The sequence below is a fragment of the Erinaceus europaeus genome, chromosome 15 (genome assembly GCF_950295315.1).
Source record: "Erinaceus europaeus chromosome 15, mEriEur2.1, whole genome shotgun sequence".
Taxonomy (NCBI): Eukaryota; Metazoa; Chordata; class Mammalia; order Eulipotyphla; family Erinaceidae; genus Erinaceus; species Erinaceus europaeus.
The window spans coordinates 1,333,252-1,359,321 of NC_080176.1; positions in this window are offsets into that span (position 1 = coordinate 1,333,252).

Consider the following 26,070-nt stretch of genomic DNA (forward strand, 5'->3'; position numbering starts at 1 on the left):
TACAACAATAAAACAAGGGCAACAAAAGGGAATAAATAAATAAATATTTAAAAAAAGAATATATTCAATAGGTTCTGAAATACATTGATTTATAAGTATTATAGCATACAGTATAAAGAAATTACATAATCAGTCATCTAATCTGTTATTATGTTGAAAGTTTAGAGGTGCTAACTTCTGATATTAAATTGTATTTCACTATGAAAAATATGTGATCATAATATATGCACTCTGGCCCATGACTTATAAAAAAGAAACCTCATGGTACTTGGGTTGTGGGTCTACTCTGCCAAGCTGGTTGGTGCCGACAGATGACACACAGTCCCGTGCAGAGATGAAGGTGCTTCCAGAGGGCCGGTCCCCTACGGGCGTCTGTTCTCTTTGTTCTGAGCATCCAGATGTTACACCGGGAAGGCAGAGGAGAGATGAGGCTGACGAATTCCACTTTCCAACCTGAGCGAGCTTTGGGGGCTGAGCCATGGCTTCCTCCGATGCAGAGTCCAAGAGGTCCATTTTGAGTTAAGTGACTATCTGAAATCGCCCAACAGTTAGGCAATTGACCCGATTTAATTTTGCTACAGAAGGGCAACTGCTAGTTTGTTTTGATCTATAGGCATGTTGTCCTGCGTATTACAAACCAGGCGGCCGAGTATGAAGAGATTATTACTAATCGCAAGCACTTTCTGACACAGCCCGCATCTCCTCCACCCCTCTCACCCACCTGCCCGCGCCACCCAGGACCCACCCCACCAGCAGCAGCACTTAATGTGAGCCCGTGATCAATAGCTCAATTAACAATTGGGATGGGGGCTTCCAGGCAGCAGAGATCAAGATCAATAACTTCTGTTCAGTGAGATTAAAGGCAGTTGTTAAGTCAAGTGTTTAAAAGCTTGCAGACACAGACTTTCAGGAGATCCGTTAAGAGGCACTGGGTTCTTTCTCTGGAGAGAGGGGGCAGTCACCTAACGAAGCAGGTACTTCTTCTCCAGTCTTTCTGGAATAAATAGCCCGGCCCCAGGTTGGTGTGGGTGCCTGAGCTGGCTGGGCAAGACTGCTTCCAGGCCAGGTTGTCATGGCAGAAGTGGGGGGTCCAGAACCGTCCTCCGGGCTTCAGTAGCCTTTTGGATCTGTCTAACCTGTCCAATATCACCACCACCAGGCCACACAATTCACATTTCACATACGAGCTCATATCTGTTCCTCTAAGCTTGAATGCTATTTTCAAGTCATTTTGTCATTGTTTACAACATCCTGAAAACTTAGGAGCACATTTTCATATTTGTGTATGTGTGTAGAAGACTCACCACACCCACCACGCAGAGCCCCAGAACTGTCAGACCAAAGACTTTGTTGTTGCTCACAGTTTCAGACACGAAAACTTACTTTTCCCGAACAAACTTTGTCCCGAGATGAGAGATAGTCCCTGACTCACAGAAACCTCTGAGCAAAACGCCAGTGGGGAAGTTGTGCCAATTACAGTGACTCGAAAGATTATATATATATAAATAATATTATATAATATATATATTAAAGTTTTTCTATTTCTTAATTTTTTTTTAATTGGAGAGTGGTTGGTTAATGGTTTATAGTACAGTCATGGCACAACCTGAAAGCTTTTGAAAAACAGCTTAGAAAATATGCTGGGGGCTGGGGAGACAGCACAGGGGTTCTGCAAAGGACTCTGCAGCCTGAGGCTCTGAGGTCCCAGGTTCAACCCCCAGCACCACCATCAGCCAGAGCTAAGCAGGGCTCTGGATCTCTCTGTATCTCCCTCTTTTGTATTTGTCCCTCTTATTTAAATCAAATAAAAATTAAAAAGAGAAAATATGCTGAATTGGTAGCAGATATTTCAAGTTCCGTGTTGCCTTCTTCTTTCCCTGATTGCAATGTAAGCTTCATGAGGGATCAGCTGTGGCTCCCCCAGGAACAATTCTGTTTACTGTATAGCATTTACCAGGGGGAGCTATTGAACACACGTGTGCGTGCGCGCGCACACACACACACACACACACACACACACACCTCATAAGCTCCCCCCAAGTCTTTGCACAAAATAAAATGGATATTTCTGTTTTTCAAAAATATTATTTATTTACTTGGTAGAGACAAAACCTAGAGGAAAAGGGGAGATGGAGAGGGGGAGAGACAGAGACTCTAGCAGCTCCACTGTGAAGCTTCCCCTTTGCGGGTGGGGACTGGGGTCCTTGTGCATGGAAATGTGTGCACTCCGCCAAGTCACCACTGGCGGGGCCTCCACCCTTCATACTTCTTCTCCCCTGAGATTTTATTTATTTATTTATTTATTTATTTCCTTTTGTTGCCCTTTTTTATTGTTGTACTTATTACTGTTGTTGTTATGGATGTCGTCATTGTTAGATAGGACAGAGAGAAATGGAGAGAGGAGGCGAAGACAGAGAGGGGGAGAAAAAGACAGACACCTGCAGACCTGCTTCACCACCTGTGAAGCGACTCTCCTGCAGATGGGGAGCCGGGGGCTCGAACCGGGATCCTTACGCCGGTCCTTGGGCTTGGCGCCACCTGTGCTTAACCCGCTGCGCTACCACCCAACTCCCCTCTCCTGAGATTTTTAAACTTAGGGACCAGGGTCCTGCCAAAAGCCTGACCAACATTTTTCCCCCTTAAATGTTAAGTAATTATCATTAAAATTTTAATTAGTATTCTTAAACAGAGACTGACTTTGCTAAGTTTGAATGGAAAAATTCAAACATTTTCTCTCGCAGGCTTAATCGCTCGCTTTTGAGTGTATGATCTTAGACTGTTTCTGAAGGAAAATTGACAGTTTTCATGATTACTTAATTTTTTTTTTTTAATAAGAGCCTGGGAATGTTAGCTGGAAAAGTGCTGGTGCTCTGTTGTAGTGGTTCTCCGCTTTGCCACTGCTTGGGAATTACCTGGAGGGTGGGCAGCTAAAAGATGTCAAGGCCACATGCCCAACTCAGACCCATTGAAATGGCATCTCTGGGCTTAGAGCTCGGACATCTGTATATTTGAACACTTCCTCGGTAGCTTCAGTTTGCAGCCAGGATGGAAAATCACCGAGGTAGTGAAAAAGTCCTCATTTCACAGATGAGAGAATAGGAATTCAGAGGGTTTAGCTGATCGTCTCACGTTATCCTCAGGAAAGGGTGTGCAGGGGCCAGCTAGAAGTACCAGGTACAACTCCTCCTTCATAGGAGCTGACTACTTGAGAACTCCATTTTACAGTCAAGGGGGCCGAGTTCACCAGGGAGAGAATTCACCTTGGGTTCTCTTGTTGGAGACTTAGATGCTCTCCCATATTATTTATTATTGTTTTCTGGAGCCCTGCTCAACTCTGGCTTATGGTGGTGCAGGGGGTTGAACCTGGGTCTTGGGAGCCTCAGGCCTGAGTGCCTTTTTGAAGAACCATGATGCTATCTCCCCCACCCATGATCTTGTACAGTTTAAGGCTGTAGTTTTCTGAGTGAATTATCTTCTGATTCTAGATCATCTCCCACCTGACTTACTGAGAGTGTCACTGATCCATGTGATCCAGGGGAAAGGGGGGGGAGAGAGCGGGGAGGAAGTCAAGAGGTATTGGATTGACTTAAAAAAATTATTTATTAATTTATTTATCAGTTCCAGATAGAACCCTCGGCCTCATCTATATGAAATAGGTGCCAAGTTACTCTCCCAGCCCCTCACAATGGTTCTCATGTCTTGTCATGTTGCTTCCGACTTCACGAGGAAGGTCTGTCGCCCTCTCTCTTGGCAGGTGCTGGAGAATGCTGGTTCTCTGGATGCAGTGCCCATGTGTTTGTGTGGGGCCCCAAGGACATTTTGAACAGTGACTTCAGCCAAGAGTTCCTTCAGGTGCACCTCAGGTCACACAGTGATGTCAACAAGCTCCTTAGCGTTACAGAGTTATAGGTGTTTCTCAAACACACCACAGCACAAAGCTGAGGCATCCTCGTTACCAGCTCTCTTTCTAGTCTCTCTCTCTCTCTCTTCTTCTGAGATACAGTGCCGTGCCAGTGATTAGTCATGGGTCGATAGTGGGATGAGACCCGTTTACCCAGTTTGGGTGTGGTCTGGCAGGCTTGGAGGCTTACTGCGCCTGTGTTCTCTTCTGTGGCAAGTCTCGAAGGTTCTTTGCATTCCATCCAGTGCACCACTGCCCGGTCCAGGTCCAAGAAGAACTTGCTGGGTTCTCTCTCACTCAGCACAGCCAGGCTCCACTTGCTGACTCACTGCAAGAGAGACTGACGCTCTCGGGAGTACTGCTGCCACGTTAGCCGTCAGTGCCCTGAGTGTTTGCAAGGCCTTCACTCACATGAAACGACACCTCCATCTTCCTTTGATTCTGCACAGTCCTCCGCCTCCCTGCTTCACCACTGCTGGGAGCTTTGGGCTAATGCTGTGACAGGCGTTGGGGTACTGTCACTAGCCATAGGTGCTGGTTTATTTGGAAATAAAATCAGACTGAGTGGGTTGGTCTGGGTCTTGGGGCTGCTGTCTTCAGAGGCCATGTGGTTCTGATCTGAGGCTGCAGAGGATGGGGAGGGAACGAGGGGTGAAGGCAGGGACCCGGCAGAGAGGCTGCTGGGGAGTCAGAGCCCAGACACTGACAGGTACACCAAGAATTTTTAAAATATATTTATTTATTTATTTTCTTTTTGTTGTCCTTGTTGTTTTTATTGTTGTTGTAGCTATTGTTGTCGTTGTTGGATTGGACAGAGAGACATGGAGAGAAGAGGGGAAGATAGAAAGGAGGAGAGACAGACACCTGCAGACCTGCTTCACCGCCTGTGAAGCGACTCCCCTGCAGGTGGGGAGCCGGGGGCTCGAACAGGGATATTTATGCGGGTCCTTGCGCTTTGCGTCACGTGCACTTAACCTGCTGCTTTACCACCCAACTCCCGCACCAGGAATTTTTAACCTGGACTGACTTTCTTGATGACTGAGTAGGGACGGGAAGTACCCAATGATACATGCTACTCTGGGTATTTGATAAAATGCAGTGGCACCATCATTTACAGCTCTAATGATGAAGGTTCCTGGCGGCTGGGAGTGTCTTTATGAGGCAGAGTTTAAGAGGAATGAGCAGAGGCTTGGTCGCCTGCAGTGTCTAGACTCTGCCTTATGGGTGATGGGGCGACAAGAGACCTCAGCTCAGGAGACAGTCATCTGAGGAGACAGTGATGGGGAAAGGCAGCTAAGCAAAGCAACGGAAGATATGTGGAGTGTTCCGGGAGCAGGGCATTTAGATGATCTGTGGACCAGGCAGAAAGCAATATGGATAGGGGTGGGTGAGACTCATGTACAAAAGCGTTCAGTAGTTGCCATTAATATAAAAATGCAAAGAATTATCAATTATCTAACAACAGAAGATTCCGTCAGCTAGGAGTCATCCATTTATATGCTGTTTTCTAACCATCACTAATGACACTTGAGACCTGTAGGTGAGTCTGCAGTGGGGCGGGAGATGCTCTTGACCCATGAAGCGAGCAGGGCGCACACAGTGGCGTCTCTGCAACATTCCCGCTCCCAGTGTGTGGTCCCCTCATCGTATTCTTTTTTGTGCACACAATAAAGACACATTTTGCCTTCATGCTAATGAAAACAATGTATCTCCATTGTGGAGACTTTGGAAACCATAAGAAATATCTGTATGTGTTTATGCTTCGTAATATTTATGCAATATTCTCCATGATTCCACTGCCTAGTGATCAGTTCTGCCAACGTTTTGGTGCCTTTCCATTTTCTCTCTCTCCCTGTGTGTGTCGCCCTAGACTTCTCAAGTCTTCAGCATTTTTGAAAAACGTTATTGTCTTTGCAATTAACATGACTCGCATTGATTTTTCTAGTCTATTTATTCAAAAAATATTTCATATATATTTACTTATTACCAGAGCACTGCAGAGCTCTGGCTAGTGGTGGTGCTGGGTAACTGAGCTGGTAACTTCAGAGCCTCAGGCAAGCAAGTTTTCTTTTGCATAACCATTATGCCAACTACCCCTCTCCCTAGGTTTATTTATTTTTTAATGAGAGAACCAGAGTTTTACTCTAGCACAAACGATGCCAGGGATCAAACCCAGGACCTCATACTTTCAAGTCCAACACTCTGACCACTGTGCTACTTCCTGAGTCATGGATCTCTCCTCTCTCTCTCTCTCTCTCTCTCTCTCCCTCTCTCACCAGAGCACTGCTTGGTTCTAGCTTATGGCAGTGTGAAGGGCCTTGAACCTGGGTCTTTGGAGCCTCAGACATGAGAGTCCTTTGAATCACCATTATGCTATCTACCCCCCACCCTCATGCATTTCTCTCTCTTTACTGCAGATGATCCAGGGCTTATAATGGTATCTGTGGACTCAGTGAATCCACTATCTTTCTTCCCTTCTGCCTCTGGGATGACCCCAAGAAGGGAAACTCATGCCTTTCTCTTTGTCTTCTCGGAAAGGCTGTGGTGTGAAAAAGTTCCAGGATCATCTGAGTATGACTAGGAAGAGAGTGATAGAGAGAGAGAGAGAGAGAGAGATAGACAACTGCAATACCGCTTTACCACTTGCAAAGCTTTCCCCCTGCAGGTGGAGACAGGGGGCTTGAACCCAGCGTCTTGCACATTGTAACATGTGCATTCAACCAGGTGTGCCACCATCTGGCCCCCCAAAACTTTTTTTTCTTAGTGTTTATTTTTTTCATGTGTGAAGGAAATTTACTTGTTTGTTTAATTTTTGAACTATGATACTAATCACCAAAATGCCTAACTGAAAAGTCAAAGGCAACATGGCTTTAAGCAATAGTCAAAGTACCATTATTACTCATCCTCATATTAATTACTTTATTTTTTATTTTAAAGAGTTTTTCTTCTTTCTTTCTCTCTTTGAAAATTTTGTATTTATTATTGGACAGAAACAGAGACATTGAGAGGGGAAGGAGAGATAGAGAGACGCCTGCAGCCCAGTTTCACTGCTTGTAAAGCTTTCCCCCTGCAGGTGGGGACCAGGGGCTTGAACTCTGGCCCTTGTGCACTATAGTGTGCGTACTTAATCAGGTGCGCCACTGCCTAGCCCCATAGTTACTTCATTTTATTAGTGATTTCATATTGATTTACAAAATTAGAAGGTAACAGGGATACAATTCCACACTGTTCCCACCACCAGAGCTCTGTGTCCCCACTGTCTCTGTTGGAAACTGCAGTGGTTCTCCCAAGGGCACCGATACATGCTGACTATTACTACTAGAACCATCTGTATTTATGTATATTTGCCCATTTGTTCTGTGGTCCTGCCTTCCCTTCCTTCCTAAGTCATACCTACACCTATTGCTACTTCCCAGTATCCTGTTTCCCTCTTCTCTCTCTAGGTCTTGGGGTCTTGCTGGAACTGGAGTTTAGAGCTCTTGCTCCCCTCTGGGGGTATGAACCAGCATTCTTTTATGGGGGGGTGCAGAAGATTGGAGTTGATTTTACTTATTTTTATATGAAAAAGAGAGAGAGAGAGAGAGAGAGAGAGAGAGACACCAGAGCACCACTCAGCTCTGGCTTATGGTGGTGCCAGGGATTAAACTTGGGACCTCTAGGGCCTCAGGTATGCAAACTGGTCCCCTTACAGATGAGTTACTCCAATCCACTACCAAGAGAATTCAACTTGTTCTCAGCCGGTGGAAAGAGCTCAACAGACGTCATGAGTTGTTTTTAATCACTAGCCACTTTGGTGAGACCATGAAGACACAACCACCTGGTGAACCAGAGCAGAAGATTCTCGCCTCCTCTCCTGCCGATCGGATGAAGCCTGCAGGCTGGAGGGATGAACCAGATGGTGGGTTCGGTCCGTCTCTTTATCCCAGAGGCATTTCTGGCCTCGTCCCTTTTCCAGAGCAGAGGAGGAAGTCGATGTAGAAGTTCTGAGCTGCCTGAGACTTCAGATGTTTCCTTTCCTGGGGCGGCGGGCATAGATTTCTGTCTTCTGGCCAAGGTGTGTTTCAAGGCTGGCTGTGCAGCTGCTGCCTGCTGGGCGGACCCTGCTGTCCCTTTTTCAGAAGTGCGGCCGGCCGGCCAGGCTGGTGGCTTTGTAAGGTGTGTTTGTGTGTGTGTGTTTGTCGTCCTTGGCTTGCTTGTTTTTGTAGGGACCCTCCTGTCTTTCTGTGTTTGCTTCCCCTTTCCTCCTTTCCCACTCTTTTTTTTTAAAATTGTTTTTAGAATTTTTAAAATTTCTTTATTAGGGAATTAACGTTTTACATTCCACAGTAAATACAATAGTTTGTACGTGCATAACATTTCCCAGTTTTCCATAAAACAATACAACCCCCACTAGGTCCTCTGTCATCCTTCTTGGACCTGTATTCTCCCCACCCACCCACCCCAGAGTCTTTTACTTTGGTGCAATACGCCAACTCCATTTCAGGTTCTACTTGTGTTTGCTCTTCTGATCTTGTTTTTCAGCTTCTGCCTGAGAGTGAGATCATCCCATACTCATCCTTCTGTTTCTGATTTATTTCACTTCACATGAATTTTTCAAGGTCCATCCAAGATTGGCTCTTTTTTAAAAAATATTTATTTATTTATTTTCTCTTTTGTTGCCCTTGTTTTTTATTGTTGTTGTTATTGATGCCATCGTTGTTGGATAGGACAGAGAGAAACGGAGAGAGGAGGGGAAGACAGAGAGGCAGAGAGAAAGACAGACACCTGCAGACCTGCTTCACCGCCTGTGAAGCGACTCCCCAGGGGCTCGAACCGGGAGTCTTACGCCGGTCCTTGTGCCTCCTTTCCCACTCTTTATTTCCATTTGGTGGGCTCATAAATATAACACTATTTGAGAATGTCTGTGTCTATGCCTGTCTGTCTTTGTGTGAAATCCTGTGTTTACCTGTGGTGACCATGAGCTTTGGAAAATAAAATCCTTACTCAAAATGGGAAGACAGTACCTTTCTATATGCCCCTTTATAGTATTTTGAAGGTTTATTTTTGTTTACTTCACACACACACACACACACACACACACACACACACAAAGACACAAAAGAAAGAGAGAGGGAGTTTCACACAATAAAGGCCGGAGTGCCACTCTCATGCACGGGGCACTGGAGATTGAACCAAGGAGACCAGGCATACAAGTCCTGTGCTCTGCCAGCTGAGCTATTCCTCCAGCTACTCCTATTCCCTTTCTAAGCAACTCATGTTACTCATGTCACACACACACACACACACACACACACACACACACACACACACACACAGAGTCTTTCTCCCTACTTTTCTTCTTTTTCTTTTTCAAGGCCAAATAAAGTGTTGCTACTTTGCTGGTACAGAGATTTGGATAATGATAATCACTTTCCCTCAAGTACTTCCCAATGAACACTTTGAGCCTGCCCATTCCAAGGCTTCCCTTATAGCCAGAGATAAAACACCTTGATCAAGCTCCCATAAAAACGCACATCACATCAATTAACAGCTATTGCCAGGGGCAGGCTGCTTGTTCACCATCTGCTGCCGCATTACCGAGGGTGCTAGCAGAATAGATTACGGAGACGGTGTCCGCAGGCTCCCACTGGCCAGCCCGCCTGCCCGCCCGCCCGCACAGCTCCCTCCACGCCTGCCCCAGGAGTGCTCCTCAGGGATCCGGGGGCTGGCTCCTCTCCCTCCCCCTTGCCGGTGAAACCATCAGAAATATGCAGTGGGCTCACTGCCCAGTGCCACAGAAAGACACTGTCCTACCTGCTTTTGCAAAAGGGGAGAAAACCGGATTGTCGTTTGAGCCCACAGAGGGAGACCAGAGAATCTTGCTTAGATGCACCTCCTCACCGTCCATGAATGCCGGCCTCCTGTCCAGGTGTGTGTGGGAGGGGGTGGGGAAGGGCTGGGACGCCAGGAACTGGACTTGGGGCCAAGCAGGGAGGAACCCAAGGGCTTCAGACAGACCTTCCCTCCCACTGCCTGGACCCTGAGCTGTCAAGCCCCTCCTAGAACAAAACCCACAATGGACCAACTGTTCTTTCTACAGCCAGCAGGAACAGGGAGGGTGTGGTCTACATCACTGTGTATAGGGCTCACAAGGGTTCTGTCCCATCTCTTGGAGGGAACTGTTGAACACACCCACCACCCAAGTGCCAGTCCCCCATCCCCCTCCTCTCTGCTAACACCTCCCCCCTCCCTCCTTTGCTGACCTCTGCCCTCTGGCCAGACTCTCAAGGGCTGTTTTTATTGGCTTTTCTGTGTCCCTGGCTTTGTTTCCCGAGTCCCATAGATGAGCCATCTTGTATTAGTGTTTCTTCTTCTGGCTTTTTCCACTCAGCAGGATCCACCTCCCCCACTGCCCCAGTTTCCCGAACGCTGTAGCAAAAGCCACGATCTCATTTTATCTGTAGCTGTGTCATATTCCAGCATGTATAAAGACCACAGCTCCTGATCCACTCACATGGTGTGTCTGTGCCTATAAATGTTGATTTATAAAACTGATCCCTTGGGAGTCCGACGGCAGCGCAGCGGGTCAAGTGCACGTGGTGCAAAGCGCAAGGACCGGCTTAAGGATCCTGGTTCAACCCCCTGGCTCCTCACCTGCAGGGGAGTCGCTTCACAGGCGGTGAAGCAGGTCTGCAGGTGTCTGTCTTTCTCTCCCCCTTTCTGTCTTCCCCATTTCTCCATTTCTTTTCTCCATTTTTCTCCATTTTTCTCCATATTTTCTCCATTTTTCTCCATTTCCATTTCTTTCTCCATTTCTCTCTGTCCTATCCAACAACGAATGACATCAACGTCAACAACAACAATAATAACCACAACAAATCTACAACAACCAGGGCAACAAAAAGGGGAAAAAATGGCCTCCAAGAGCAGTGGATTCATGGTGCAGGCACTGAGCCCCAATAATAACCCTGGGGGCAAATAAAATAAAATAAAATAAAACCGATCCCTTAGGGCCAGGCAGTGATGCACCTGGTTAAGCGCGCACACATGACAGAGCACAAGGACCTGTGTTCAAGCCCCTGGTCCCCACCTGCAGGAGAAGAGCTTCAGGAGTAGTGAAGCAGGGCTGCAGGTGTCTCTCTGTCTCTCTCCTTCTCTTCCCTCCCCTCTCATTTTCTCTCTGTCTCTATCCAATAATAAATAAAAATATTAAAGAAAAATCCAAGCCCTTGGAAAGGGCATGGGGCAGCCGGCAGGGGGAGGGGTTTGCAAAAACAAACAACAAATATGAGCCTTGTAAGGCTGCCGTCTCGAAAAATCAGGAAAGGAAAGATGCAAAGGGCACGAGAATCTGACTTCCAGAGCGAGGAGTGCTAGTGGTCCTGGGGCCCGTCCACCAAGAAAACACTTGTTTTTAAGGGGTAGCAGGAACTCTACACAGGGAGGAGGACGAGGCCTACCTTCCCCAACAAACCCACCACAGGAATGCTGACTGGGCTGTGGGCCTCAGGAGCAGACACCGCTGGTGCTGCCGGGTTACGGGAGCCCTGACTCCTCAGCTACTCTTGCTGACAATGGAGATGACGGGCGGCCTGTGCCAGCCCAGGCCCCAGCAGCCGCTGACCATCAGATGCCGACAGCGTAGACTGCTGACTTGGGGAACGGTGGCTGGAGACAGATTTCAGGGACTGAGGCTCGAGGAAGCAGGGCTGAACCAGGCCCCCAATTAGGGCAGAGCTCAGAGCACCCGGGCTCGGGCAGAGGCGAGCCACGCCGGCCCTGTTTGTCTCCTGGATTTATGGATTTGGGAACTGAAGCTGCGCTCCACAGGCTGAAGGGGAAGGGATTTGTCGGGCTTTCCCCATGATGGAAGACACGTTCAGGCTGAATCCCCGGACAGCCATCACAGCGCAGGCTGCAGGCTGACAGCTGACCTGGCCCAGCACCCTCGGCCCCGTGGCCAGAGGCCCGCACGGTTCATCCCCGATCTCTCACCTGGTTTATTCAGAAGACAGCCCAGAAACCCGTGGATGAGGGGTGCAGTGTCACTGTCAAATCAGACCTGATTCCACAGATCTGAGCTGAGCCCGTGGCTTAGGGCTGGCCCTACCCGGGATCAAAAGGCAGGTCCCCCTACTGGCTCCTTGAGCACTAGCTTCCGCGCACTTGACAGCTTCCAAAATGGACTCTAATTGGCTGCGGCTGCCAGTGTCTTGTCAAGAGCAGGGGGGGCTTTAGACTTTGGTCGGTAGTGTCTTGGGCTTCCCTTCGTGACACCTTTCACAGCCAGATTGGGGGACGCAGGTGAGGCCAAAGTCTCGTGCTCTCTGGACAGGTCAAAGGGGTCACGTCACCTGTGTGCCCAGAAACGAGCCGAGCCCCCACCTGCTTCTTGAGCAGGAGGACTGAGGAAGCAGCACTCTGGCCCCCACAATAAAGTCCCTGCATGAGTTAGACACAAAGAGAGTCAGATTTAGATTCTACAGAGCTGACCTGGTGTGCTCTTTAGGATGCTTATAACAAAGGAAATGGAGCTGGGGAGATGGGGAGATGGCATAATGGTTATGCCAGAAAAAGCCCGAGGCACCAAAGGTCCCAGGTTCAGTTCCCAGCACCACCAGAAGTCAAAGGTGAGCAAAACAAAATACTCCCCCCCCCACACACACACACTCAAGGTGGTGGCAGTACAATGTTGATTATGATAATAAGATAATTTATCATCTTGAAAATGCATGAAAAGTTTGCCTAAAGGAGTTAAAGTTGACTATGGCTTTTGTTTGTTTGTCTGTTTTTTAATCTAGAGTTTTACTCAGCTCTGCCTTGTGTTGGTGGGGATTGAATTTGGGACATTGGCATCTCAGGGATGAGAGACTTTTGCATAACCATTATGTTATCTTCCCAGCTTAATCAAAAGGATTGAGCTGTTAATAGTGGTTACCTTGTAGGGAGAGTGTGTTTAGGGTAAAGACAAGGGGACTTTACTTTTAGCCCATATGTCTGCATTTCTGAAAAGTGCTCTACAATCGAAATCTCTCCAGGCTATATGCTTAATTAGAATAAAAGGAGAAATGTGGACATTTAGATGAATTTTGGAGTTGATACAGGTGTGTGGTGTGTGTGTGTGTGTGTGTGTGTGTGTGTGTGACTTCTGACCACAAGCAACAGTGGATGGGAAGACCGCCAGGAACCCTGGGAATCAAAGTTTCCCGTGAGGTGTCTGCAATCCCAGGCCCACCGGTCCTCAGGTGCACGTGGTGTCTCTTGCAAAATGAAACCAAGACTATTCCTGTACAAACAAGCTTCCTGGGCTGCCCATCTCTGTGGGCTACGGAGGAAGCCAGGGGCTACAACAGGCCGGTGGCTGGATGTACATAGAAATGCAGAGGGAAGACGCTGTTTGCAGATGGCTGACACAGGGTGCTCTGTGCTGCTAACAGGCCTGACTTCTCCTGCCTGTTGGCTCCAGGGTCAGCCCTTTTGTCACTCTGAGCTCTGCTGCCTGGAGGACACATGGGGGTGGCGGCAGCTGACCCTGCCCGGCTGGGTGAGTTGGGGTGGAGGGGTGGGTACCCATCTCTGGGTCTCTGCTGTCCACAGTGGTGGGTCTGGGGAGGGGGTGGGTCGTGGGGCACATGGTCTTGGGTCTTTTATTCCAGCCCCGGCGTTTTCCCCGTAGCCTTGACACAAAATGCCAATTCCTCTGATTTCCCCTACACGGCAAATCTTTTTTTTTTTTTCTCTTCCCTATAGCAACCTTGTTGGAGGAACAAGCTGACCTTTAATTTATAATCCGCATGTCACAGAGTTTAGCAGAGCTTAACCTCTGTCGGTTGTGGTTCAAAGCTGTCGGCCTTGCTTTGGAAAGAGCAGACCAGGCTATCAGAGTCAGCTTGAAAAACACTTTTTTTTTTTTTAAAGAATCAAGTAGGATAATGGGACTCTGTTGCAAGAGACAGAGGAAGGCCAGACAGAGCAGGGAAGACCTGCCCAGAAAGGAGCTGGAAAACAGAGCCAGGGATGGAGTTCTGACAAGAACACAGCACTGCTCGCAGAGGGCAGTCAAGTAGCAGGACTCTGCTCTTAGAGAGAAGCTGATGGAGAGACAGAGAGGCTCACCAGGCAGAGACTCAGCATAACACTCGACGTTTGCGGTTAATCCAGGGCACCTGCTTTTCCTCTTTTGCCTCCAGGGTTGTCGCTGGGGCTCTGTGCCGGCACTGTGAATCCACTGCTCCTGGAGGCCATTTTTTCCCCATATTACTGGATAGGACAGAAAGAAATTGAGAGAGGAGGAGAGGTAGAGAGGGAAAGAGACACAGAGACACCTGCAGCCCTGCTTCATCACTCGCAAAGCTCCTCCCCCACCCCACCCCCTGCAGGTGGGGAGCAGGGGCTTGAACCTAGTAGGCCCTTGCACAGGTCCTTGTGATTAGTACTATGTGTGCTTAGTCAGGTATGCCACCGCCCGACTCCCACCTTGTCTTTCAGGGAGGTGCGTACAGGTGTAGGAATGCTTGGCAGAGCTATCTCAGTGGCAGAGTACAGGACTTGCATGAAGACCCAGGTTCAGTCCCCAGCACCACATATACCAGAGTCGAATAGTGCTCTGGTCTCTCTCTCTCTTTCATCAAAATAAGAAATTAATCTTATCCACTTTCCAGAGCTATTCTCAACTCTGACAACATCTCCCCAGACAATATTTATAGCCCCCCAATTTTAAACTATCAAGCTTAGGAAAAAGTCACTGAAGTCATGGACCCCTTGGAACAGACCTAAAATAGACTTCCTAGCTTCCTCCCACTCAAAGACCCCTAATTTCACCTGCTGTATTTCTACCTTTGGGTTCCTGTTCTAAACAAGTTGTCCTGCTTTATATCTTACCACCTTCCAGCCACCAAGTTGCAGATGCTACCATGATGCCATCCTGATTTCCCTGGGCAGACGACCTCACTAATATGTCCTGGAACCCCACCTAAATTTAAAATGTATGTGTTACATAACAATAAATAAAGATGCATTTTTAGAAATCAAAATCACTAATTTTTTTTCCTGAGTTTGGTGTCCAGCTTTTTTTTTTTTTTGGGGGGGGGCGGGGAGGAGCCAACAAAGCTCCCACAAAATGGGTGAGTTCTTTCAAAATTAACCTTCCGAGCTTTGGATCGGGAGTGTAATTTAGAGAAGGGAGAAGACAGGGCAGGTAAAATGGAGAGGCAGTTCAAGTGGGAGTGGAGAAATGACTTTGTGTTTGTTTGTGGTGCTGCCGCCAGGCCCGGCAGCGTACCAGTTCTTCCCCCTTTTTCTCTCACCCAGTGAGAACCCAATTTTGGGCCTCTCCCTTCCTCATCCCCAGCCTCTCACCTGGTGCTCACAAGAACGTGAGGCCCATTATTTGCCGGTGAGCATGGCAGGCTCTTGGGCTCCATGCACTGGAGGGGAGACTCCTTAGGCCCAGGGTGGGGGCTTGGGGTCTGCATCTTCATCAGGCAGCCTGGGAAATTCTGATTCAGGTTGTTTGTGAATTGCAGTTGATGAACCTCTGCCCTGCTGGAGTCCCCAAATGATTTCACTGGTGGGATTCCTTTGTGAAAACAGCTGAAGAATTGACCTCCACTGCTGGGAGGGGGTGAGAGGGCCCCCCTCCATTTCTCCACCAAGGAGTCAAGGGAGTTGATTCTTTTCATAAATAAAGTCAAATCTGTGTTTCCTATGTGGAGCAGCAGAGAACCCCTTTTCTATCAAGCCTCATTGCGACATGCACTGGAATGGGGCCGATGAAAAGTGATTGAACTGGGGAGACTTTTATTATGTGATTTCCACTAACAAAGGGAAGGGGAAAATCCAATTAAATTCCAGGAAGTAATGACAGAGAGTGATCGTAATGGAGCCACGTTGTTCCAGGCAGGGGCCCCTGCCAGAGCCAAACCAACTCAGTGGGCAGCATTGTGACAGATGGCAAGATGGAGGTGCCGTGGTGGGGTGAGTGGAGGGACAGAAAGAGGGTGGCCAGCAGAGCCCCCAGAGTGGCCGTGGCCACTCTGACGAGGGAACGGCGATGGGATTTGGAGACACACAAGTAAGCCGTCAACGTGTTTCCCCAAGTGCATGAGAACGAGATACTTCATGGGCGAGAAAGTATTCCGTGCGTGATCCAGGATGAGACTGCGCACCTTCCCTTTTCCCCCTGGAGCAGACGAGCCCCCATGGTCAGTTTGCAAAGGTAAGTGGCATCCAGGTGATGTGTGAGTCCTTGGCCCTGTGCCCTCAGCATCAGCTCTGCACACCTTGCTGGTCTGTGTGGGCGCTCTTTTGAAAGTCGGGGCGAAGCCTACGTGACTAATGACTTCCGGATTGGAACCCATGGGCATCATCGGTTAGGAGGGAGAAATTCAGTCCCTCTTCTCTTTCACCTCCATGGAGGACAGGAGAAACCAAGTCTGAGAAGGCAGGTTAGGTGTTGTTTTTGCTGGGCTGGCTTCACGGGCGGGTAACAGACGACCCGGGACTCATGGCTGGGTTGTACGCATCTCTTAATTCATGCAGGACGCAGCACAATCTAAGCCGAGCTAAGCTAAACTAAAAACTAAAAACTGCAATCTTGTCCTTATAAATATACTAGCCCAGTAGGGTGGGAACAGGATGCGACGCAGAGAGGGTGGAGAGAAAAGTGACTGGTGAAAATCAGGGTGTGACAAGGAGAGGGGGCAGAGCAGGCAAGAATTCTGTCACTGAACCACCAATGCCCTGGAGGGAGGGTGGTGCTTGTTAACAGCGGTTATGTAAATAGAATGTAGTGGTTATGTAAATAGAATAGTGTTAAGCAGGGGGGATTAAACCAAATGAAACAGAAGGGGTTTTTAAAAGCATACCAACAGGAGCACAGTGGTCATACAAGAGGGGGGTTACAAAGAAAGCCCCTTCAAGAACCAAGGCCTTCAGTTTCTATGTCCTGGGTCCTGCCTCTTATGCCAGTTTGTCCCCAGAGCCTAGTAGATGAATTACTTGCCTAAAGCCAGACGGCCTTTGGAGGGTGGAAAAACCAAACCAAATCAAACCCCAAAACCAAGGGAATCAAAGAGTGAGGTCCAGACCACTGGCCCCTCCCCTGTGTGCTAGTGAGCAGGGGAAGGCCAGCCATTCATTTGCAGGACAGCGTAATGATCACCCAGCCAGTCTAGTTACAGATGTGGTTCATCAGGCCACCTGGATCTACTCCTGTGAAAGGCTCACAGTCCGTCTCGGGCTGATGGATTGCCTAAGTTATTAATACGGAAAAGGCAGGAGATTTACTTGCAGTCGTGGAATTAAGGTGCTTCAGTGCACCCTGGACTAGCTGTTTTAAAATAACAGGGGAGCGAGTTTCTCTTGGAAAAGGACTTAATTTTTATTGAAAAGCTACCACCTTCAAATGGCCGGGAAGTTGAAGAACTATAAAACTGTCAAACAGCCCCATTATTAAAAGCTTTATTTGACAAATCTTCCACTGCTGGGGTAACTCGTGCGTTTTTCCCTCCTTGCCTGAAAGAAATAAAACCACTCACTTATACAAACTGCTGACAAGGAATTGGAAACAGATGGACTTCTAAACAGGGACGGGGACAGCCTCACCTCTCTCCGCAGCCTATGGAGGTTAGAGCCATTCATAAATCTAGAGTTTCTCAGACAGAAGGGTGGTTCTCCATCTCATCTTACTGCATTTAGAACAGAGGGGAATGCCTTTGCTTTGGGGAGACAGCAGTGCTGGAAGGGACCTAAGGGCAGGAAAATTGCTTCAATACAGACTCCGCGTACCTGCTTTTTTTTTTTTTTTAATTGCTGAATTAAAAAAGCACCACAAGTATAGAAACTTAAAACAACTCTCATGTACTATCTCATGGTTCTTGTGGATAAGGGGTATAGAATAGCTGGTGTAGTATTTTTTTGTTTTTGTTTTTGCTTAGGATGTCATGAGGCTGTAATCAAGATGTCAGCTGGGGCTGATTCTCATCGAGGGGCTCCTTTTGGGGAAGTCTCCAATTCTCCATCTTTGTGGTAGTGGGTTGTAGTCAGTTCTTTGTGACCATAGCTCCTTTCTCCTCCTCCTTTTTTATTACCACCCGTGTTGTCGCTGGAGCTCCGTGCCAGCACTCCGAATCCACTGCTCCCGGCCATTTTTTTCTTTCTATTTTATTGGATAGGATATAGAGAAATTGAGAGGGGAGAGGGACATAGAGGGAGAGAGACAGAGAGACACCTGCAGTCCTGCTTCACCACTTGTGAAGCTTCCCCCCCTCCAGGTGGGGAGCCAGGTCTTGAGTCTGGGTCCTTGTGGTTGGTGGTATGTGCACTTAATCGTGTGTGTCACTGCCTGGCCCCATCTTATTCCGTTGTTGCTTTGCTAGCTGTTATTCAGAAGCTACTCCTCCCCTCTAACTCTCGGCCCTGTGGCTCCTTGACGCATGAATGTCTCCCCCACGCAGTTTCACCAAGCCAGGGAGTAGTGTCTCTAGTGATTCAGTGACCAAGATGAAGCCTTACAGAATGTGCCAGAACTCTGGAAGGGACTGCCCTACTCTGTAGGCTGGAGACGAGTCACCATCTTGCCCACGATCACAGAGAGAGAACTGTGCAGGAGTTTGAGTGTCTGGAGGTGGAGATCATGGGAGGGTCACTTTAGAGTCTGTCAACCACACCTTTATAACCTGCCTCCATGAGCTGCTTAAATTGGGTGCTCTTAACTCAGACGGCTGAAAAGAAAGATGGGAGGCAGGCCTGTTAGTAGAGTCTTTGCACACGCAGGAGAGCGAGTAGGAGTCCTGTTCTGGAATATTGTCAGATTAGCAAGGAAGCCCAGACACTTTAGATCTCTAGGCAGGTTTGACAAGATCCATGAAGTCTAGTGGGTGCCGCCAGGCACTTGTGCAGCAGAGTGATTTCCATGGTGTCTTCTGTGTCATTTGTAGAGCTTGGGAACTTGCGTTTACCAAGAACCGGTCTTCACACGCAGACTTTGTCACCGGCAGTCATTGTCCTATGCGCTTGCTCAGCATGTTGGCCAGAAGCTCTGGCCACCTGGGACACTGCAGCCTCTAAGGGAATGTTCTGTGAATGAGTGCAGGTGGGTGTTTCCTTGTGGGGTAGGTGGGTGGGCGGGCAGATGGATGAGGAAGCGGACCAGAGTTTAAGGGAGGGGCACAGCCAATGTTCTCATTCGGGGCTTCTCAACCTCAGTCAACACTGGAGACATTTGGGGTCAGAGAATTCTTTGTTAGAGATGTGGTTAGAACAGCCGGTTCCCTACCTGTTAGATAGCAGTAGCCCCCCCACCCTCGAACCCTCTCCAGACTTCACCAATAGTTCCCCCAAGAGGACAGGAACTCCCCGACCCACCGGGACAGTTCTAGCACAAAGCAATCGACGTTAACACTTTAGGAGGCTTGGGCTGTCTCGTCCATGGCAATAGGTACTTGTTTAGGTATCGTTACTACTACTACTATTATTATTGTATACTTCTTGGCCAGCACGGTGGTTGCTGGGACTCAGAGTTTACACAATGACTCCCATAGCTCCAGGTGGGCATTTTTTCTTTCTTTTTCTTTGACAGAAGGTGAGAGACAGAGAAAGAAGAAAGAGAGGGGTAGAGAGACAGAGAGAAGGTTAAGTTTCTTCCCTGCAAGTAGGAACTAGAGGCTTGAACCCAGGTCTTCCCTCATGGTGACATGTGCACTCTACCAGGTGCACCATCGCCAGCTTTTACAGTGCTGGTGTGGCCTGGTGGAACGGCCTCTCTCGCAGGCAGTCAACGCAGCAGGCTAACGGCATAAGCATAGTGGATTTGCATCCTATGGCGTCTGATCCCTGACGCTGCTGTTGGCTCTGTGGGTGACTGGGGGCAATTGTGCAGGTGTCTCTGCTCTGTTTGCCTTATTCTCTCAACGGGGTGAGAATTCACTGATCTATGGTGAGCCCACAGCATCTGTGCAAAGGTTGAGTGCTGGGGTGGGGGTGGCTCGGCAAACACCATGCCAGCCCTGCCGCCCTTGCAAACGGTGGCGGACACCTGCCGGTCTCAGACTCGCCATTTCTCCCTACACCCCTCCCCCCGGCATAACGTGGCGGATGCGAACAGAAGAGTCTGACTAGCGGTCCCCCCACACCTTGCTCAGGGGGATGACGGAGAGCCCTGGGACAAGGGACTGAGGACACAGCAGCTCTGATGAGGAGAGGAGGCGCAGTAGGGGCGGGGGGCCCTGGCACTGGGGTTATTTTTGTGATGGCTTCTCTCAGGTCTCTCCCCCTTTTCCTAGGAATCTCACTCTCCGCTGGCTGCAGCTAATCTCTGCGATCTGGTGGAGAGGAAATGTTTAGGCACTAACCCGCTGTGCAGTGTGTGCGTATTACTGTAGTGAAACGTACATCACATAACATTTTCTGTTTCAGCCATTTTTTTTTAAAAAGCACCCTTTCCTGAAGCCTCTATTCATCTCCAGAACCCTTTCCAGCATCTGAAACAGAAACTGTCTCCATTAGGCAAGACCCCCATTCCCCACCCCGTCCCCTCCACTCCCGGCAACTCCTGGCACCACAACTCATCCTCAGAGACGCCCTCGGCCTCTGGGCCTTGGAACCGTCTGGGAGCCTCGTGTCAGCAGTCACAGAACATCTACCCCTTTGCGACTGCCTTCTTTCCTCAGCCAGGCCCCTTCACAGTGCAGCGCGCGCCCGCGTCTCCTTCCCGTTCGGCTGAGAGCTATCTCACGGTGTGGCCGTCTTGTTCTTGGTTTATTTACTCATCTGCCGTGCTCCACATTAGGGGCCTGTGAGAATAAGGTTCTGGGGCACGTAGGTGCGGGAACGGCTCTTTGGAGCTGCTGTGTCCCCTCCTCTTGGCTCTGAGTTACACTCTGTGCCGGAAGCCTCTAGGGTGCTCTCCCCTTCCGCCAGCAGAGCACCAGCCTCCTGATTTCCCCGCCACCTGGCAGCTTCCATCTTCATTCCCCTCATGGCGGGTGATGCTGGACTTCTTTGCCTGGACACACTCATCTAATAATGAGAAAACTGCAACAACTTCCTCATGGAATTTCAGGTCCCTGGAGGGAAGGAGGCCTCTGGACAGTGGGGTCTCCCCGGTTCCAAAGGCCCCCACGTTTAGGGAGAGCTCATCCTCCAAATCCCCGCTCACTCGGGCGTCTTGGTCCCCCAGTCCTGCCTGTGCCCCCAAAGTGTGCCGAGGGGTGCAGCTGGCTGCCGTGGCTTCCACCTTTAGAGAAGTGGTGTCTCCATCAATCTCACCCTTCCCGAGTCTGTCTGCGGCCTTGGGTTTCTGGGAATTGAGGGGGCTGGTTTCTTATCTGTTAGCTTGTCAGAACAGGAGCGAGGACAATCAAATGTTCATCTATACACATCTGGCGTTCTGCGGGGAGCAGCGTTTAGACCCCTACTGCGGTTAACTGTATAAATGGTTCCTATCTATCATCTCAATCAGAGCTGCAGCTCAGGCTGCCTCAGATGGAGCTCGGAGGAGTGGTTGGGGGGGCTGCCAACATGGGGGGCTCACACCCTGTTCTTTTCTTGGCTTGCGACCGTACTGGTTCCGAGTTGAAAGCCGGCTTTTCCTCACAGCTCTGGGCGTGGGCTTCCTGGTGTGCATGTGTGCATGCCTGTGTGTGCGTGTGTGCGCGCGCGTGTGTGTGTGCCTGTGTGTGTGCGTGCGTGCCTCTGTGTGTGTGTGTGTGCGTGTGTGCGCATGTGTGCGTGCGTGTGCGTGCTTGTGTGTGTGTGTGTGTGTCAGAGCCACCTCCTTCTCTTGCCCATGTGTTCTCTGGGGGGATGCCTTGGCTCCATCCTCTGGCCTCTGTCTGTCTGTCTGATGTGGAACATATCTTTGAGAGCTCCATGCATCTCTGTGCTGGTGTGAGCCTGCACAGTTGCTGGCAGTTGTCTGATTGAGGGGCTCTGCTGTGTGTCTCAGTGTGTGTGTGTGTGTGTGTGTGTGTGTGTGTGTGAGTCTGTGTCACGTGAGTCCTTCTCCTGTCCACATACCCTTCCGAGAGGGGTTGGATATCTGTTTCCAAGCTGGAGAGTAGTTACTGGTTTGGACAGTCAGGCTGAGAGGCAGCTGTGCTTGTGATGGGTCAGAGCTGTGGGTTCTGTCCCCATTCCTTCCTCCATTGCCCTCTCCTTCCCTGCCCTGTCTCCATCCTTTCCTCCATCTTCTTCTCCATCCCTGCCTGCCCTGTCTCCACCCCCTCCTCCCTCCCTGTCCTCTCTCCATCCCTTCCTCCATTGCCCTCTCCATCCCTGCTCTGTCTCCACCCCCTTCTCCATCCCTGCTCTGTCAATCCCAGGTTCAATCCCCTGCACCACCATAAACCACCTCCCTTGCCCCCTCCTCCCCCGGTGCCATCTGTCTCCAGCTGCACTGTGTAACTGTAGCAGCACCCTGGGAGGTGCCCGCCCACCTCTCTCGATACTCTTCCTCGGCTGGACACAGGACTGGCGCCAGTCTTCTTGCACCTGGACACAGTAAGTCTTTGGACAAGGTGCAGAGATTGCTCCTCTGGCCCCTGGAGGAGGACTTTGCAGACGTGACTCCCACGGGCAGCGTGGTGTTTGCACGTCCTCTCACAGATGCACGTCTGCCTGGGGTGGGGTGGGGTGGGGTGGCAGGATCCTAGAAGTGCAGCTGTGGTGGCTTGTTGCAAAGAGCATCAGTGTCATCCCCCAGAAACCAGCCCTTCCCCCACAGGTGCCAGGGGACCCCCGGGCTGCTGACGGTAGAGCTTCAGGGGGCATAGTCCCTACGTGGCAGTTGGCGCTCGATGCTTGCATGATTCCGTCTCTCCCGGCAACTTATTTTTTGATAGAGGCTGAGAGACAGAGATAGAGAGACACAGAGAAGGAGAGACACCTGCCGCCCTGCCCATTGATCATGACGCTTCACCTGCAGGTGAGGGCGGGGGGCCTAGTGGTAGGTGAGCCACCACCTGGTCCACAGCCTGGTCTCCCTCTGAGCAGCCGCTGAGGTCCAGAGTGGACTTCCATGTTCTCAGCTTCTCTCATGCAGACTCTGCCTGTTGTCACAGGGGCTCTTCTTGGTGTTGGCAATATGAATCCACCTCTCCCTGTGACCATTCCCCGCCACCCCTTTTTCATACTTTTTGACTGGAAGAGAGAAATTGAGAGGGGAGGTGAAGATAGAGAAGGAGAGACAGAAAGACACCTGCAGACCTGCTTCACTGCTCAAGAAGCTTCCCTCCCTGCAGGTGGGGAGCTGGGGGCTCAAACCCAGCTCCTTGTGCGTGAACATGTGGGTTCTGCTGGGAGCATCACTGTCCGCCCCTTCCCCCGAGCCCAGGTCCTCCTCCCCCACTGTGCTCCAGGGCCAGAAAGCACCCCCCACCCCCACCAAACGTCCAGAGTCCTTTACTCTGGTGCAACTCACCACACTCAGTCCAAGTTCTGTGTTGCGTTTTTCTTTCTGTTTTTCTTTCTCCACTTCTGTCCACCAGTGGGTTCATCTCATCTTTATCCTTCTCTTTCTGGCTGATCTCACTCCACAGGATTCCTTCCAGCTCCTGGAGACACCATTGACCACCCAACACCAGACCAGGTGAGGGACCAGAGGGACAGGAGGGGAGGGCAGCCGGATGGCCAGTCCTGCTCAGGCGTCCTGCGATGTCCCCTCCACCTCTCTCTAACACAGAGGGATGGCACCTCTCCCTCCTGGGCTGCCTGAGGACCTGCTGAGCTCTTGCTTCCATTGGTCTGGAGACATTTGCTGGCTGCCACCGGGCAAGGCTGAGGACACTGAGACCTGGGCAGGACTCAGCCCCCCGCCTGCTCAGCTGTCCCTGGTATTGGGAGTGTATGTGCACAGTGTGGCTGGTTGCACAGTAGGTCTTCCTGTGTGGGGTGGCCTGCATGACCTCTTGGGTGGAGAGCAGAGAGGGCTGGGTGTCTGGGAGACCAGCACGGAGCGGCACTGAGCTGGCCTCGGCTGCAGACAGCAAGGGCTTGCAGGGAGGCAGAGAGGCCAGCCGGGCCTGGCTGGCCCTCTCCAGCTGCAGGACCATCTGGGACACGGTCAGGGTGTCTGCAAAATGTAAAACCCAGTGCACGTGCAACCTTGGGCCGGGGCTGCCCCTCCTCTGCCATCGTCACGCTGCACCTTGCCTCCTGGTCGTCACCTGTGAGCCTCTCATGCCCTGGGTCCCTGCTGGCTGTTCTCTTGTTCTGCCCGCTGTCCCTGCAGGTCTGACCCAAGGCCCCACCCTCACCCATGCAGCCTTTACTCTGCACAGTCTCCCTGTCCCCCCACCCTGGTCTGCTGGCATTTGGGCAGAATCTTGCGGGACTGGCAGCTCCTGCACTGGTGTGTTCATTCTCTTTCGGTGTGATGAATGAGCGCTGCCTTCTCGCCACTTTCCTGAAGACCCAGCTAAGAAAACATCCTCTCCACCAGCGATGGGGAGGGGGGTGATGAGCCTCCTCTCCAGTCAATAAATCACTTTGTCACCTTAATCTTTTATTGATCTCAATAAAAGTTGTATTTTGTTTCTTAACAAAAAATCCACCAGGGAAGACATCCTACCCAGGTGGGGGCACAAGGGAAGTGGTGGTCAGGCTGTCGCTGTCTCACCTGGCTGTTTGCAGGAGAGAGATGGACCTTGGGGGTCGGGGAGGGGGCTAGGAAGCTGCTCTTGCAATCGATGCTTCATCTTCTAAAAGACACCCCTGGCATCCAGGTAGCCAGCTCAGAGACACGGTGCGGCGGGAGTATTTTATGCAGACTTTTACCAACAGGTCGGAAACATCTGGCTTTTCTGTGTCGGGAAGGGGCAGGGGAAGGGGGAGGGGGAGGATAAGGGGGGGGTAAGGGCTGGCTCTGTTTGGCCAGGTAGGGAGAGTCCATCTCTGGCCACCTGTGACTCCAGGGAGGCCTCTCAAACATGGAGGCATGGGGAGGGTTCATCAAGGCCTGGGATGATCATGCTTCCCCTCAGGGCACAGGGAGACAGACTAATAGAGACCCACCTCTGGCCTTCATGCTGGTGCCTCTCACCACCCCCAGGGCCTGGGCCTGGGCCCAGGCTGGGCTTCAGAACAGAAGCAAGACAGAGTGCTTTACACCTCTCTCGCCTCTCTCTCTCTCTCACTCTCTCTCTCTCTCTCCAGCCCTAGTCTCCTTCTGTGAAATTAACCCAGTTGTTATCTCCATCAGGACTTCATTCCCAGGACTCCAGTTTTCATTCAACTATCAGGTGATTACCCCATTTTCTCTTCCCTTGTCGTCTCTCTGTGGTCCGGAGTGGCTCAGGTCCCTGCCTCTGTGGGGTTTCTGTTCTCACCTTCTCAGGTGCAATGACACAGAACAGCCTCACAAAGCCGAGCGCACCGTGGGCACTTAAAGCTGGGCCCTTCATGTGTGTTTCTCTTCCCTTCACGTGGTTGATGCTTACCAGACACCTCTGGCTATGTCTTCTTGATCTGTCGGTTTGTTTCTGACGTGAGGCTAAAAGGTTCATATTGCTTATAGGGAAAATGGATATCAAAGGGTCATCTGACCTCCTGGTATGCCAGGAGCCAATGTTAATCTAGCGTTTCCATGAACAAACAGATCTTACTAATACTGATTTTTTTTGCCTCCAGGGTTGTTGCTGGGGCTCGGTGCCTGCACCATGAATCCACTGCTCCTGGAGGCTATTTTTCCCTTTTGTTACCCTGGTTGTTTTTTAAAATATTTATTTATTTATTAACTTTTGTTGTTTTATTGTTGTAGTTATTATTGTTATTGATGTCATGATTGTTGAATAGGACAGAGAGAAATGGAGAGAGGAGGGGAAGACAGAGAGGGGGAGAGAAAGACAGACACCTGCAGACCTGCTTCACCACCTGTGAAGCGACTCCCCTGCAGGTGGGGAGCCGGGGGCTCGAACCAGGATCCTTATACCGGTCCTTTTGCTTTGCGCCACGTGTGCTTAACCCGCTGCGCTACCACCCGACCCCCAGATGGTGTTTCTTTTATGTGCTGGCTGTGTGCTCAGTGTTCGTTGGTTTGTTTTCTTATTTTTTACCAGAGCCCTGCTCAGCTCTGGCTGGCTGATAGTGGTCCTGGGGGTTGAACCTGATGTCAGAGTCTCTATCAGGCAACCGCTCCAGTCCTTGTGTGTTCACCTTGGAGTGAGTCTTGTGGCTGCTTTTTTATCCTCCTT